Source organism: Pyxicephalus adspersus, chromosome 2, assembly GCF_032062135.1.
Source record: "Pyxicephalus adspersus chromosome 2, UCB_Pads_2.0, whole genome shotgun sequence".
Lineage (NCBI taxonomy): Eukaryota > Metazoa > Chordata > Amphibia > Anura > Pyxicephalidae > Pyxicephalus > Pyxicephalus adspersus.
In genome coordinates this window covers 125750594-125767532 of record NC_092859.1, presented here as the reverse complement: position 1 = coordinate 125767532, position 16939 = coordinate 125750594, and the positions used below count along the sequence as shown (strand labels likewise).

The 16939-nt window shown below is 35.0% G+C and overlaps 1 protein-coding gene across 1 annotated transcript in view; it reads left to right on the top strand.

The window, feature by feature from the left end:
- Window positions 1-16939, top strand: part of LIPC (lipase C, hepatic type) — a gene marked incomplete in the record, with an annotated part of 58965 nt that overhangs the window by 21959 nt on the left and 20067 nt on the right.

The following is a 16939-nucleotide window of genomic DNA, read 5'->3' as shown; positions in this document are numbered from 1 at the left end:
CCCTAATTTCCTAGGGCCCCATTTTATACCTTTAGCCACACACTATATTGTTTCTACCTTTCCTTATAACATCTTTATGTTGACTACAATGCAAAGAGATTAGAATGTGATCATGTTACTTGGATTTGGTATAGCATGGAGGCAAGGTTTAGGGCAAGAACAGCTGCTAGCTAAATAGCCCAATCTCTGGGCTGCCTTTTCACCAATGCATCCATCTCTCCTTGGATTTCTTGTCTGGAAAGATTTGGCAGTGACAATACAAATTACATTCAATTTCCTTTTTATTTTTCTAGTGTGTTAAAAAGGACTTCAGAGAGCTATCAAACAATGAAAGTCTGTCTGTTAAAGGAAAAAAAGGGAATTACTCTTGAGTGTACAGTATATTGAGAGAGTGTAACAATATAATATTCATCCTTAAGGGCCCCAGCGCGTATTGTTTTCTTGTGTGTTTTCTGACCCTCTGGAGTTAGAAGAGGCATGTTAACCAATGTACTTTTTATTTCAATTGGTTTAAAATCTAGATGGGATTAGCAACTGCCAGTCCTGAAAATGGAGCTGCTCCAATCATCAATCTTAAGGCTTCTTACATGCAAGTAATTGCTCTTGGTAGAAGAACACTAGCACTACAGGGAAATAAATGTACAGTGTTGGAAAAGGCAGAAGTGTATTTAGAAGGGCCAAAACGAAAGTATATTATAAGAAATGCAGTGTATTCTATTTCTTAAACAATTTGCTACTCATCAAAAAAATTTAACAGTAACAAAATGATATTCCTACCAACAAAGTAAGAAATAATTGTGTCCAATCATTAATTATAGAGTACTTTTCATAGATAGATTCGGAATTATTGAGACATTGCAACATAGTTTTGTAGAGCAGTGATGCAGGTCCATTTATAAGGAAGATAACATTTCTGGTATACTAATAATTAATTGATAGACCTGGGACTGTTGCACTGAATAGTCTCGCTCTTTGGAATCTTCTCATTTAATGGACTACATTTGTAAAAGCAGCAGAAATGGAATTAGTTGTATGCAGAATCCTCAGCTTTGGTAAAAAATATAAAAACAAATGTTTTGCAGTTTCATGTTTTATTTAGAAATGCTAAAAAAAAGGAATGTAGAGATCAAGTTAAAATTAGTATCCCAACATTTTTATGGGTGTTATTGATTCCCAGGAATTTTGTCTATTAATACATAAACGCTAGACATTTTTTCCACTTGAAATTGCAGCCAAGATAAACATAATCTACTGCAATCAAAAACAGCTATAAACAATCATAAACCTTCATCCTGGTGCAAGCCATTATTTTCCATCAGTGCAATCTGCTTATTTCGATAAACTTTGATTTTTTTGACAGCTTCTTGGTATTTTTCTCAGTCTGCCTATTTATACTTCATTGTCACCATTTGTATTAATATCAAAAAAACACTAATTAAGGGGCAAAGCCTATGTGAAGTCTGAAATTAACAGGAATTCTATCCCAAAACACTTATTTTACATGATATGTTTAATTTATTGTACACGGTGCCACAATACTTCTATATCATTTTACTATGGGGGCCGTGTGACCATAAGCACCTTTTTCACAAGGCTCTTCTGCTGGGTAGGATTACAGGAGAAGCATGTGGCCAGAGCCATAATATAACTGTGGAAGGGGGTACATTCCCTTCTATACAGTGGGTTGGCACAACTTTCTGTATGTCTCCAGGAAGCATAAAGGAGGCAATGATCCATGATAACCACATTAGAATAAATCTGCTTCCATGCCTCAAACCAGACGCATGTTAATGTGTTGTGGACTTTACATAGACTTTAATATTTATAGCATGCATTTATATTCATATTAGATATAGAACCCTATAGCTCATATCTTTTTAAGACCAACTCCATAATTAACTATTTTAATTGAATAACATTTTTGATTCCTGCAAATAAAGTTGTTTATGCAATACAAGTTCATGCCCTGGTACTTTCTCTCTGCCCTCCTCATTCATCCCAGCATCATTCAACTTCATTGAACCCTTACTTAGCCTCTTGATGCACATCGGGCTTAAAGTGTACTGTACCTACTAATGTTACGATGTGTTATTGAGGCCTTAAAGTTTGTAAAGCCCTCAAATCTGTAGATGGAGAACACTTTCCCTGTGACCATATGGTGTACATCAAGATTTAAAGCATATGCACTTTTTTATTTTATTGTGTGTAGGAGTGCAGGAAGGGGTGGAATGGAACTGACATTGGGCTTTAGCTTTAGGAATAGCCATAATCAGACAGTACTGTGCCTGAAGACAGTGGGCTTCAACAGATAATATTCGTCTAACCTGATATAACTCTCACTGCAGTGTTAACTTATGATATGGCTGACATGCCAAAGAAGTAATGCGAGGTTATTACCTCCATGAGACAAGTGAGAAAATCACTATGTAAAATAGGAAGTGCTTATGTTAATCAGAAGTGCTTGTTATTACTCCCTGTTGAAGCCCTAGACAGTCTGAATCCCAACTGATCATAACATAGGTTCATTGAATCAACACATAAGCAAGTGATGCTACTTATTCTAAGTAGCTTCTAAGGAAGCGAGAATTGCTTTTTCACCTGTAATCCTGCTTATGAACTTATTTTGATATGCCAATATATACACACTCTGGCCAAAAAAAGTCACACACCCTAATACTTTACCTATACAACTTTTACCTTTGATGACAATACCATTTGTTGTTGTATCATTATGCAATGTCACAACATTTATTTCCATCCTGAGTTGCATTCGAGTTTCCCCAGGATTTTATATTTTGATATTGATAATGGGAGAGTCAGACCACTGTATAAAGTCTTCTACAGTAATTCAAAAGATTCTTAATAGTGGTAAAGTCTGGACAATCCATGTGTGAAACTATTATCCTAAGCTCCCGGAACTAATCTTTCAAAATTTGAGCCCAATAAATCCAGCCATCAGGGATGAAAAATCCATTGATGGACCAACCTGGTTAATCAGGTAGTCAGCTGACCTCATTTTATTGGCACGTAATGTTGCTGAACCCAGACCTAATCAACTAAAGCCACCCAGTATCACAGCCCCCAAAGGCTTGGGAACTGTAGTGTATATCAAAGAGCAGGAGGGAACAAAGAACTTTATTTTGGGGATCTTACATGCTCTTGTCTTAAAATAACTGTTTGACTGCATGAACTTCATGAAACTCCTAGCAATAAACCACATTGAACAATTGCCTACTACAGGTACTCTGTCTGATGAATCTGATAAAACATTCATTGGCCACCATATAATTTAGAAATACATTTTTAAATAAAATGGTACTAAGGCAACGTGTGGGCTGTAATTGTTGATATTCCTACTAGTTGTCTGTCTGCCATGATGGTCCAGTGCCCTAAAGGATTTTGCTTCACTGATCATGAACAGCTATCCAAATTAGTAGTTCTGACTTTACTTGCTGCATACTTTATCTGGGTTAGTGATTCTATCAATTTCCATATACAGAAAGAAGTTAGCAGCCTATATATTTCAGAAAATAAGATACAATTGTACTTCTTAATGTATGGGGCACTCACATTACCATATAACAGAGACAGAAGAGATTAAGACTGATTTTGGTTCCTATTTCTAATGCGTGTTGCAAGTGTAAGCACTGATTCCTTTTTTATTGGACTATTCATTTTTATTATGTTATGTTGACCTACAATGCTGAATTATCAGATTTTGTAATTATTTGATGGCATTCTTATCACGTATGTATTAGTTAAAACCTTTCAATAATTAGAAACAAGAACAAACTCTCAAAATATTTATCCAAATGTAACATTTCAGTAAAAGCTTGTAAGCCATTAATATTTATTTTTTTAAACACCGGTCTGACACCTTCAGTAAACCATAAGCTTGGCCTTTGAAGACATCTATGCCACCCATGAAAATGTGTTTTTTATGTAGGTAAATGTGGGTATGCAGAGTCCATTTCTGGAATAAAAATGTTTACTTTATGTTCACATTTTAAATATATAAGTATGGGAGCTTGCAAAATTTACTAGGAATAACATCCCAGCAACAAGGAATTTTAGAGACTCAGTTCCTTACTTTTTAGCAAGCTTATTTAATTGAATTGAATAGTACAACAGTGATGATGTTCACGGTGCAGTGATCCTTGGCAGCCAATTTCACCTTTCATCAATTTAGAACAAACAACACATAACCTTGTAGGGTACCTGAGATGAATGTAAGTGACATGGAAAGCTGAGATTGTTAATAGCATGATACTCCATCAACCTCTTGATACATGCCAATTTTATTAGGCTGAAGCTTTTAGGTTGTACTGTGCATCATATGTTGGCATCATGGAATATATAAATGCCACCAACCAAATTTGTGTTTCTACCCACAGAATACATTTTATTCATAGAAAAAGAAAAGCTTTGATATGAGTGTGTAAAGGTTCTCATTCATCTAGGTCATGGTATATTTAGTAGTAGTTATTCATATTCATGTATGTATCACACTGTATGTGTTCATGTAATGTTGAGGATGTTTTGTGGTTTGTCCAAGCCGCTTCAGTCTAATCTCTAATATGTGTCAGGAAAATACCCCAATATATACAGTATCCAGCCACTATGTATTCTGCCAATGCAGATTCTCTAAAAACAGGACGAATCTTGTGAATGTTGTGGAATCATCCTGTTCTAGTTGCATAATCCCATTTCTTGTGTTGGTAAATCCACATACGAGTAGTCCTTTCATTTACAGGACTGAAGATGTGAATGAATGAAGACATGAATCACCTGGATAGAGATGTTAAAACAGTATTATATGTGGTATACAGTTGGTGTTGAAAGTCGCCCCCCCCCTAGTTCACTGAAAGTTTTTCCAAATTGACCTAAATGGCTTGTTTCAAAGTTCTCACTATGCTCACTATGCTCAAAAAATGTCCAGTTTTCTTATGGGGTCTTCACCTGTGGAATTTATCTTCCTCTGTTGGGTCTTTTTTTCTTGTTTTGCCTCCCTATTTTATACAATTACCACCTGCCTTGTCACTTTTAGGTCTGTTCTAACTGTGTGGATATAAATATTGGGGGTATTTTCCAGGTTCTCGTTAGAGCTATAGAAGTGTCGTGGACAAGCTATGAAACATCCTCAACATTACAACAACAAGTAAAGTTCTCTATGGATAATAAACTAGAGAGTACTTTAATAAAAAGAGGTTTGAGCGTGGACTAATGGACTTTAAATATAGTCCTCTTGAGATTAGGACAGCATGATGTTCTTGATATTCCATTTTACAGTATACCTAACTAACTAACTAACCCATTCTAACTATAGTTCACTCATTCTAACTATACTAACTATACATCTCAGTGTGCGATCCCGAGCACTAGAGTTAAATGGGGACACGTCTCCCCATTCAAAACCTCTAGTGCTCTCTGATTGGCTGAGGAAAGCTTTCTCCATTGAGAGTTCATCTGCAGTTCAGTTCCCACGGTCACTGGGCTGTACTTATTAGCCCAGTGACTGTGGAAACTGAACTGCAGATTTCGTGAAACCATCGAAAGGTCGAGGAAATCATTACAATCCACGGCACTAGAGGTTAATTAACCTCTACTGCCGGAGATCGCAAACAGGAGGATTCCCAGGGCTGCAAGAATGATTGCAGCCCTAAGAATCCACTGCGATCCCGGGGCACTAGAGGTTAATAACCTCCAGTGCTGGGGATCGTAATGATTTCCTCAACCTTTCGATGGTTTCGCTAAATCAATTCGCCGAACTTTCACAGATCCATCAGAAGTTTGAAGAAATTTTTGCGAGAATGCCAGAGACATTCTCGCTCATCCCTAGTTATAATATCAATATTACTACTATATTTATTAGGACTGTTGCTGGAAGATAAACCAGGCTACACAAATAAAAAGAGGCATGCTTAAGCAGCATTTGGTCAGAAAAGCCCAAAGCAAAACCAAAAGGTCAAACTGCAGCTTGGTCCTTTAATAAATTGTATAATAAAATGGTTGAATATCAGGAAGAGAAGGAGAATAATAATTATAGTATTTTAGTATACATGTTCAGAACAGGTATAGCAGGACAGCACATATGGAGGTTTTTTGCCACAAACCAGTAAGAGTTGCACTGCTTTACAGAGGACATGAGAAGGTCAGAGATGTTTCAGATGACGGTTCAGATAGTTAGGTCTACCCAGTTCTTACTACATTTTTTGCTTCATTTATACACATCAATAAAGATTACAATTGTCCTAATGCTTCTTTTGGGAACTTTACTTGTGGGCTTACATTCTAAATCAAGTTCATAATGCTCTGTGTATCCCCTATTATAATTTTCAAAAACAAAGTGTTTCTTTTGTTTCATATAAAATATACATACACAGTGTGCAAATGTCAGAACTGCCTTCCTGGCGTTACATTATCATTATGAAGACTTGAAGAATACATATTAAACTAAACAGCCTGTTTTGACAGCACATTGAAAGGCAGCAAGGACAAAAGCTTTCTTAATTGCATGCATGAATCCCTATAAATGTCTTTCAGCAGGACAAAAAGACTGCTGAGCAAAGATTTTCCAAGAAAACCCTAGAGGGTCCATTTATCACCTATGGAGCCTTACTGTTTATTTCCAATTATATTGCCCATTTTATAACACAGTAAAAATAATTTTTTTTTATGTTGACACTTTTAAATCTGTCATTTTATTCAGTTTTGCCTTTTCAACATATGATTTTGATGGCTAACTAATTAACCTTAATGACCTATTGATATACTATCAGTAAAACTATCCGTGTAGTAATTAAAATCGACCATCTGATTTTCCACTTGATATTACCTGTATGTTTTTCCCATATTGTTATTCCTATTAGTAGTAGTATTTTTATAGCTCTGACATACCATGCAGCACTTTACAAAGTTGATAGAGGAACTCACATTTTTATGCCTCTACCATAGTCATATGTCGATACCATAGATACTAAAAATATAATGTATTAAAAGCCTTAAAAAATGTACATGTTTCAACAAACATTGAACTTACAAGGAGTGCATTTCAGTCCCACTAATCTTTTGATGAGTTTCACAGAATATGCTTTCTCAGAAAAAAAATCATGTGACTAGTACCTCCAGAATTAACGTCTTAAGAAAGATACTTTACCTGGCTACCGGGTACCCCCTCCATGTCAGGTGGAGCAGGACAGATAGACTAGGGTCTACAGACTGGCCAAGGGATGTTCAATACTTTATACTGATTAATTAGTTTGTCATGAGGTGTCTCATTAGGGAATCAGGTTCTTATGTGCTTTATCATAGTTTTTGGTAGAGGCAACGGCATAAGAAGTAGTTCATCTTAAAGGTCATATTTAAGCAACCAAAAGGCAGTCCATGGTTCTCCACATATACCTTGACAGTTCCATAATTTGATCTATGTTATTGACATAGTCCAAGGCCAGTTTTTGGGTGGAAATCAATTAACCATGTTTTTGAGATGTAGAAGAAACCTCAAGTGCCCAAAGGAAGGAGAGAAGAGTCACACACGGGAACATGTTTTGTCATATACAACATTTTATATTTATGTAACGATGTTCATTATACAACCTAATAAGAATACATAAATGCCACCTCTAGCAATGCCATAAATTAACTTTAATTTACACCTAATGATTTAAAACTTGAAATAAAAAAAAAAAACACATCAATTAACTTATTCCAGGTGCACAGGATTATCAAGCTGTCCAGTTTTTCTTCCTTTAAGTGAAGGCTCAGTATACCAGAGAAAAGGAGCCTATGATGATGGCAGATTTTACAGATATAGTCTTTTGCAGTAACATTCAATAAGTGCCAACTACAAGAGAAAATATCCATCCCAGCTGTTCTATAACTAAATTGGCAGAATCCTGTACACAGGCTTATTATTGGCAAAGGAAACCAAAAACAATATTGCTCTGCAGATAGTCTGCTTTACCTTTGGAGAATCTAAAAAGCTGAACATAGAACTGTTACAGTGATTGGATGTTAGGTATAGTAATTCTACAAACAAAATTACTTTCCTTAAATACACACATTTTTGCATTTCTTCTTTCTTGCATAATATTACTATATTGCAACTATGAAATGTTTTTTTGCATGACTTCCAAGTTCTGACCATCAGAGTGAATGTTATTAGAATGGTTGCTGTAAATTACGGCACAATATATATGAAGCCGATTTACTGACGATTCCTATTATCCCAATTGTTCTACTTGGGCTATAGACAAGCAGGTCTCCTCTTTTCTTCGTGCAGTTTAAAGCTGAACTCCAGTCATGCAACTAAACATGTGGTTCAAATACATACATGTAAACTATTTTACCTAGCAATATTTTGTTATTCAACAACCTTGTAAGATAAAACAGGCAGGTTTATGCCTTTACTGTAGCCTACGCTACCTATTATTACTAGCCATTTTTTATATAGTGCCTACATATTACGCAGCACTTTATAAAGCCCATAGTCATATCACTAACTGTCCCTCAAAGGAGCTCACAAACTAATGTCCCTACCATAGTCATATGCCATTAACGTAGTTTAAGGACAAATTTTGAAAAAAGTCGATTAACTTAACTGCGTGTTTTTTGGTATGTGGGAGGAAACCAGAGTACCCGGAGGAAACCCACGCAGATATAGGGAGGAAATACAAACTCCATGCAGATAGAGTCTCAGCCTGGGATTAGAACCTGTGACCTACTGCTCCAAAGGCCAGCGTGTTAACCTCAAAAACCTTTCCCACCCCTCTACTGGACAATGATGTAACAGCATACTGGTGAGGTTGTCCCTGTGTTCCTCACAGTATGATATAACCATGCAGGAGCTTTGATATGCATTACATTTCACATTTAAACTGCATTTTAAACCGTTCACTTTCACCAATAACTGTCCTCATGTCATAGACACTTTTAAAACACAAGCATAATTTTTTGACAAATGCTATTCAAGCTGTTTTTTGTCTTTGCTATAAATATTCTAAAAATGTAACCACCTTCTTCCGCATGTATATATTTCACTTTAGTGTTACATTGGCAAAAGTATAGTTTAAACCAGCCCTTCTCAACCTTTTTATGCCTGAGAAACCCTTAAAATAATTTTCAGGACTCTAGTTACCTTTATTAAAAGCAGTGGTTGGGGCATCAACATTTAAGTCACTTAAATTGGTGTCTGGTGGATGAGGGTTCTCCCACAGCGGTGGCTAGAATAACTTAAAAGACACCTGAAAACATCATTGGCATCATGTTTTGGTTTTGGTGCCAGAACAATGCTGGCATCATAAAATGTGAGGTTAATCAGCCACAATTTTAGGAACCCCCTAGCAAACTTCAGAGAAACCCTGAACGAGAGTGACTTGTTTAAACCATGTTTTATGGCTGATAAATGTTGATATTGTTGATTTTGGCTTCAATTACAAAAATACATTTCTTGTACTATTGGTTTCACAGTAAGTTGTAATGTCTTTTGCTAAGAATTTGTGATTTTCTCAGAGCACTCTATGAAGTATAGATACATTTCTTATCAACAGACACACACACACTCATAAATAAGGAGAAAAACCTGTAAGTACTATTACAGTTTTATGCTATATGACCATTTGTTTTTTTGGCAATCATTTTAATAAAAAAAATCCAAAAATTTTATTTTTAACCACTTGGGGATTAAAAAAATTGGATACCAAACTTGAATTTGTTAACTTAATTTGAATCCCTCAATACCATATTACAGATAAAAGCTAAAATAAAGAATTCTCATTTTCGAACCTTACCCATGTGCTATGTATAATTTATTTTTATATTTTTTTATGTTTTTAACAGAATTTTTATTATTTAAATATTTGAGATGTCTAACTTTTCAGCAAAATTATTTCATAAGTCATAGATAAATGCAGATAAAATGTACCCAAATTAAGTACGTTCAGGTGAACTAGTAGCTTCTCTCTATCAAGGAGTAATAACAAGTGTTTCAAATTTAAATATGAAATGTGTTAAGGAAATCAGGAGTTAGGAAACAACTTAAGTTAGTTGATGCTTTATTTTGGCATGAAATTGAAAATTAAAAGAACTAAAAAAATGTAATTATTGAATTTTTCTAACCATCTGCTCCTGACTGCCTTTATACTTTAAAGATCCTCAAATGACTCCTGACTGAGTTAACATTTAAAATGCTTTCTCTTTTCTCATTTCTCATTGTCAACCTCTCCTTCTGGTCCAACAGTCCCCCACAGTTAAAATCAATGATTTTTTGGCTGTAGTATTGTATTGTATTTAATAATTTGGTGTGTCAGTGTTATATTACTTTTTCCTTATCAGTCTACCTACCTGGTTCACAGCTGGACCATAAAGGAGTTTAGTTGTGCTACTGTTATTCTCCACAATAAAAATGATGTACAAAAATATATGTCTCGTGTATGTTCCCCATTACCACCACCGCCTGCCAGTCCAAATTACTGATCTTCTATATGCCAATGCAGCGTGCTTAACAAAAGAAATTTACATTTTATTCTTTCTCTGTCTCTGTCTTTGTTTGTTTTCAAGGTAAAACTAGGTCTCACTGCTTAATGTATATTAATACATCTGGATTCATTTATAGTACATGTGTATAGGAGATTGTCTCATGAAGACAGCAAATATTTGTGGCAGTTAGACTGCCTTAATAAAGTCACTGACATGTAGGTAATATTTATTTAGATTGGATTATGTAAAAGTACTTTATACTGTGCCGTTTTTGTTTGTTGTTAAGGTGGGGGCATGTATGAATTAAACAAAAGCAAACTCTCTATTGACGGTAGAGATATTTTTCCAGGAAAGTCACATGAATAATGAATGTATATTTCAAGCACACAGTTTTCTGGGAAAGGATGGGAAGCAAACTTTGTCATTAACTATTGATTAAAAAAAAAAAAAGCCTTTACTTCCAGACCATTTACAACCTTACTATATAAGCATGTTATTCAATATCTTTGTATGACTATGTCTAAAAGAAATGTTAAGGCAGAGCATATCCTGGAAACAAAACAGATGGAGAATGCATACAGACCATGGCTATTCTCATAGTTTCCTTATACAGACAATATATAAGAGACGATTGTCTCAACTATCAATTTTAACCTCCTGAGTCACACTCGTGGTAGCTAAAACAGTGAAATTCAATATTAAATACAACCTTTTCTGATCCGCCAGAGTCCTCCTTCACAATCTCTGTCCTTTTGCTTCCTCCGGCCAGTGTCCTCTGCATGAGTCACCGGGAGTTCCTGGTGATGTCGGTGTGTGCGGCCGTTGCGTTGGGGCGCGGCGGGAATTTCAAATCTATTTGTATTGCTGTCAATACAAAATAATTAAAAAAACTAAAAAAAATGTAAGTATTGAATTTTTCTAACCATCTGCTCCTGACTGCCTTTATACTTAAAAGTTCCTCAAATGACTCCTGACTCCACTCAAATAACTCCTATCTATTCTATAGCATGCAATACAAAATAACTGTATTGAATGCAATTCATTGGATTTATATGTGTAAAAGCAGTACATTGTCTTTCATAAAAAAATTATTTTACAGTAAAATATGATAGTATGAGTATAATATTTATTTATTTTTAATTTATTTTAAAAATTAATTACATTTTTTTTATTTATTTAATTTATTACTTTGACATGATTTTGTGTTTCAAACTTTAATATATTCATACTAATATATTTTACTGTAAAAAATATAGGCTTTTTGGCATATAAATCTGGACAGAAATGAACCACCCAGGAGGTTAAAGGCTTTAGGGCTTGTTCAGATCTGCAGGCCTTACCACTCTTGGATGCCCACTGTTAAAAATGTTATTGGGCAGTAAGAACAGGATAGGCTTCTTGTGTAATATAAAAAAAAAAACTTGTGTATTTTTTTCAAAATCTTCATAAAAAGTTACAACAATTTAAAAAAAATTACATGATTGTGTATGTGAGTGTACTTGTCAGATGTGAAAATTGTGTGATATGACAAAATACAAAATATACAAGTCTATACATTAAAATATGGTCACACATATAGAAATAGAGAACTTAAATTGTGTAAATGTCAAACACTTATGAACCTAAAAAGTTATGTTCAGTTGGTTTAGACATTGTTATTCTTTGTTACTCTATTTACAAATTTCTTATAACCGGTTTCCTATAACCATCTTGTATATTATTATACTTTCAACCTCAATAAAACATTAAAAAAATAGTGTTGGGAACTTCCTCTTTTTAAAATTTTACCCTTGAATAAACTAGTTTGCCAATAAAGAAAAGGGGAAAAAAGTTTGTAGCACCTTCCCTACTGGCAAAAACCAGACCCCTGCCTGCACCCAGTGGTAACAAGGGCCAACATTGGGGGAGAGGACTTGATCCCAACGTTGTGGAGGTCTGCAGGTTGAGAGCCTATTTGGAATATGGAACCCCCTTTTATTAAGTTTATTCCCAGAATTTCATCCCCTCACCTTAGGGAAAGAATAGTACCCCTTACAAATTTTCAGTAATGGTTAACCATCCCTAGAAATCAATCTACCACAGATATCCCCTACTAATACCTACCTTTGAAGTATCCAGCGATGTGTAATTTGTTCCATGACCTTTCATTCCAATGCTGGGAGTTTCAGATCCTGCACAAAGCTGCTCCACGACCTGCACCACTGCTTTTCTCTCTAACAGTGACAGCAGCTCAGTTTGCATGGACAACGTTCTTCTCATTCATCCAAGCCAAGGAAGCTGGGGATAGCTGTGTGTGACTGGCTGAACAAATCTAAACAAAGATTATGTGAACTTTGTCATCGTTGTTTAGATATGTGGGAATGACATACCGTGGGACACTTTACACATCACTGGATCATTGCTGAAGTTAGAACAGTAACATCAATATCACAGTGACAGAAATGTCAGCTAGGTAAAAATTCCCATTTACAACTATACTCTCACTACTCTAATGACCAAGCATACCGTGTAATGCAATTTGTGGGGATTACAGAATGATGACAGAAACAATTTCTAACAATGTTACCTTTCTGTAATTTCCACAGTGTGCAACTGTACAAACGTTGTTATTGCAAATCAAAAAGCACACACAAAATGTATTGCATATTTTTTTCCTGGAATCTACAATAATGATAGAATAAACCGGCATCACTCTTAACACCAATTGTTGCACCAAAGAGCAGCAGAAGAAATGTTCAGTATTTTTCTCAGCATTGCAGGCTTATAGATGGAGTGGTCAAGTAAGAGTTAACAGTCCAGAGCTCACACACAGGTTTCTCTTTAACCCACCTAATCCCAACACAACTTCCAGTCCCCAGTAGAAAAGCTAAATAGGTTACAGTACAGAAATTTCAAAGTCCCCTGCTAGTCTCCCAGCCACTTATATATTGGGGGCATTGGGGTTTTGCTGTGTAGGGAGCTTGGGCTGAAACTTTGAATTTTTAAACAAATCAAACATGATCTGCTTTAGCAATGTTAAGGCCAATTTTATTCTGAGCCTAAACCTGAATAGCAACACCGTCCCTGATTTATTGAGCAGAAATCCAACACGCTGTAATTACAGGTAGAGGTTCTTGTGATATCTGACTGGAGAATAAATTAAAATTAGTAGCCAGAGAGCTGTGCATGGTAAATGTAGGCTGTCTGTATTTAGTGAAAGGAGTCATACATAAATAACTTAGGATTTATTTAGGATTTGTTCACCCATGAATACAGGTTAACAAAGGGAGAGAAAATATAATGTATTCAATAACTTCCATGTGATTAGCAAGCAGGGCTTCAAGCCAAAGCAATTAACCTTAATTATTAATCTATGTTACTGCTCATGGAATATCAATAAACACGTCCTTGTTAAAACATTATACTAGGGAGTACTATGTGTACATAATCAGGTTTTTTCAAGGCAGCAAAGTGCAAAGTGCACTAATCCCTGGCAGCCAATCAGAATCCCTCTTTTTCCCTGCTCAGATAAGAACTTGGAATTTTACCAATGTATCCTTATCCTATCCAAAAGCCATTGAGGGTATATAGGGGTCTGGTTTTTGCTATAAGGGAAAGAAGCTACATCCTTTCCCTTTTAGCAAAAACCACACAACACTGTTACAGGAATGGTGAGGATCCAGTCCTTGGAGGAAATCCAACTACTACTGCAAACCACTGGTGGACGTTTCAATGTTTGAAAATTCAAGTTACAACTGACATGAAGAAAATGAATAAAAGAGCACCCAGGGAGTCCTAAAGGGACAAATATGTAAATACATTAAACTCCCTATTTACTTTCAGCACCCCCTTTTCCCTCCTTCCTCTTCTTTTTTACTTCTTTTTTTTCCCTAACACTTTGTTGTACACCTCTTAGTACATTTGCCCATCTAATACCATTAACAACATTAAAATACATTCCCCCAACTCAAGGTAATACATTACATGTACATTCACCATTATTTAGTTTATTCCTTTGAACCGTATTAAATTGTGTTTTCCCATCTCAAATTATTACCTTATAAGTACATTTTCCCATTTCATGTTAAATCTTTCAAGTACAAAACAGTTCATTTGTCCTTTTATGATTAATACCCCTGTAGTCCCTTTGATTCTGCTACCTACCTATTATGCCCAACAGCACCCTTCACATTTAAATCAAGAATATGTGTTCAACCGATTCGTACAACTTTAAAAGATTTTAAAAAAAATTGACCTTACTTGTAGATGTTGCTTAATGTACTTAGAAAATAGTAACAATCACTTTTGTTGAACAAATCACTATGCAAAGTATTTTTAAATATACCCCTTAAAGTTCAAATAATGGTAAAAATGTGAAGCACACAGATTTGTGGGTCTTTTTATGAAGCATTTGAACAATAGTGACCAAAGATGATAACATTTAATCAGTGAAACATGGTGGCTACAAATAAAAAGTATTTTAGAAAAACAAACTTTATTAAATTCATGTTCATGATAGAAATGTGTCAATTTGAATAAGGATTTAAACTCTATAGGAAAGCTTTAAAATATTTAAATGAATACAGTAGCAAGTAGATAACCTATGGGAACATAATTTCATGGAATAAAAAGAAAGTAGTGTATATATGAATAGGAAAGATTTAAATATAATAATAAAATAAACTTAACCCAAACCGTTTCCTTTTTCCTTGGTAATACTGCTGAATTTAGGCTGGTATTAAATAAGAGTTTCAATGAATTATGTATTGAGGAGAGCAGGAAAAGAATCTGTTTGAGATAGGCGTTAAAAATTACTTATTACAATAGATCAATATTTCATATGATTTAGAGGATTTTAGCAGTTTAATGTCCATTTTATGTGACAAGAAAAACGAATTAATATGCAGTTAAAAATATGAATCAAAATGACTTGAGGCTTTTGCCACAGTCTGCATGTCTGTTTGTCTCTGATAGTAAAACCTTTGGCCTTCTTGCTACCCATTGCCTTTAAACTCCACCTTCTTATTATTAGCTCTTCTAAATACTTTTCCATATCATAAATTCTATTGACATACTTGAAATACTTTTGTTTTTACCTAATAATAATATTTGAAGATATGTAGTGTTTGTAACAATGTTCCTCTGTTGGATGCATTGCAAAAATAAGGTAATTTGTCTGTTCTTCCCGATGTTACACCTACGTCCTGCTCCATATAGGTTTCTGTCTGTTGGTATTAATCCTGAATAGTATGGTCTATTCAAATTTAGGAAAATTATTTGACTTATAGTAACTGTATAGTCTGTGTGTATGAAGAAAGAAATTCTATTCCATCTGTAGTTTGTAACCCAGGGACTACAGGTAGTCCCTGGATTACATATGAAATAGAGACTGTAGGTTTGTTCTTAAGATGAATTTGTATATAAGTCGGAACGGCTACATTATTTTAATAAATGCTATTAGGACAGATGCTTGTCTTAACATATTATTAGGCAGAGTGGTGTCAGACACTGTATAAAATCCTCACTGTGAGTTATTGAGGTAATGAGTGAATGTGAGTTAAAATATGCAAAAAGAAAAAGAGTTTGTCTTGGTCATTAAAAAGTTACAAGAGGCTGCAGAAAGAGCTCACCCCCTAGGATCACCCACAACCTCAGCCGTGTTTAGCAAAAGATTTCTTCTGCAAGCCATGCAAATTGCCCCCCCCCCCCAAAGAAAGCCTTCATACTGCACACGAGCGAGCGGGGAAGCCCGTTCATATCTAAGATGTTGGATTTCCTTAACTCAGGGACTACCTGTATTTACTAAAGTCAGATAGTCAAGTATAAAAGTATTGACCAATGTTTCCTTTTTGGTGGTTTTATATCCAGCCAGCAGATAAGGCACCATTCTCCTATTCATGTCAATAGCTTGAACATTTCAGCTATGCTAAAAATAAGTTTATTGTTTACTGAAGCAGAATGAGCCATCAGAACAGTGACTCCTCCATTGACTGCTGTCTGTTATCTAGTACAATACCTGCATGGTACTGTTTATTCAAACTTATTTGATTTCAATTTGTTTATTTAAACTAATTTGAAAACTAACAAAACAAATTGTATTAATATTCATATATATTGTAGAACCTGAATGATGTGTGTATGTGTTTGTACAAAGAAAGGAATTCTTTTGCAATTGTTAGTCTTTCAGTGAATAAATATTCTCGCAATCTCAAAGACAATCAGCCTCGGGGCTCATTTACAATAAATGCAAATCCATGCCATTTGCTTCATTATGGACTGCAGGCAAAATGCATAGTACTTAAGAAACCCATTCGTGTCAGCATGACATATTGTAAAATGTGTATATGCAAAGCCTAAAGTGTGACAATTATAAACCTAAATGTTTTATTTCTGCAGAACCAAGTGTTTGGAAAATGTCCTGGAAGCAAATTTTAGGGGGTTTGCTTATCTCTAATTTATACTCTTTTTTCTATCCGTAAAATAC